Source organism: Xylocopa sonorina, unplaced genomic scaffold (assembly GCF_050948175.1).
Source record: "Xylocopa sonorina isolate GNS202 unplaced genomic scaffold, iyXylSono1_principal scaffold0014, whole genome shotgun sequence".
NCBI classification, from domain to species: Eukaryota; Metazoa; Arthropoda; class Insecta; order Hymenoptera; family Apidae; genus Xylocopa; species Xylocopa sonorina.
This window is the reverse complement of record NW_027490090.1, coordinates 320,402-321,912: the sequence shown is the minus strand read 5'-3', so window position 1 is coordinate 321,912 and position 1,511 is coordinate 320,402.

Here is a 1,511-nt window from a genome sequence, read left to right as displayed (position 1 = left end):
TGAACGCACGTAAGGGATGGTAATAACGACATAGAGATCGTTAATGAAATTACACAACGCGAGAACGTGCTACCGAGCAGTATCGCGCAACCGGCTCTGAAAATAGATGCTATTGGTATCAACAAACGAAAATCCAGAACCGAGTCTATAACTTTGTTGCAATTAATTCAAATAATATGGAAAAAGTTTAAGGAGATGATAATTCAAAATACAAAATATAAATATTTGGGCTATTTAAGCTTTATCGAAGAACTGCTGAACCAAAGCAAAAGACAACGAATCATCAAAGCTAACTGTAGCAAATCTGTTACAGCCCTTAAGAATAATGAACTAAGGGACAAAAACAAAGAAGAGTGATGTTACAACTAACTCTGGAATACATAAACGAAGTCGAAACTGCAAACATGGCTGTTGAATTTTCAAAAGAAGCGTTAAAGTGCTTTCTTGCCACATATTCCGGGTTTATCATGCTTAACGATTTAGTAGAACCAGACACGATTGAAACGAATGAAAAACCTGATGGTATACTATTGGAATATACCAAAGATTTGGAATCGTTTCCCAGCAAGATCAGTCGTGCCGACAAAGCTGACATACAAGCTTTACGCTTCATCGTGCAACATGAAATTAAATTACTCTATGACTATTTACTACAAGCTGAAAAACATTAGACACCGTATACCAGACTGATAAAAAAAATGTTGACGATGTCAATACTGGTACACGATGGTCATCAATTCGTTATCCTACCGTTAACCATCGAAAAGGATATACAAACGAGTCTGATACATATTTTCAAAGAAAAAACGAGTACGTGATATTCGATATGCTGTTATTCAGGAAGAATAAAGTGTCGAACATTATAGATTCGAAAATAAACGGACTTGATACTATACAATATCAATGGATATATCAAATGCATTTCCACAGCCCCCAAATTAAACGATGCTAGTTATATTCAGAAAAATATTAATGGTTCAGGGACCACGTATACTTATAACAAATCAAATTTAACCGGGGAAATTGTAGCTTCATCCGGTAAAGATGTTCATGTCGCGTTTAGAGAGGACGACTAAAAGTTGATAATAAGTACAAAGTGTAACGTATCTGGCACAATGATGTATATGATTGCGTGTGCTGCTGATCGAGCGGTGGAACAGTCGGATAAAACGGACGTGACTACCGCTACGATACCATATAAAGGCAAACGATATCAACTGGTCGCTGATTTAAAGTCCATTCGCGTTTTTACCGAGGCGATACCCATGGAAATTAAAGATGGTAACGAGTTAGGTCATTCAAGCGTCAACGATATTTCGAACGTTCATGAATATATGCTGAAACGTAAAGAGTAAATAGTAATAGTATGTAGTAAACGTAAATAGTATAACTGTAGGCTGAAATCAGTTAGTTTTTAAACCGTTATTGCTCAGATACTAAATTGCCCTAAAGTTACTATAATAATAAGACATACCTGTAATGATGCGAGATTTGTTAACTTTACCGTCTTA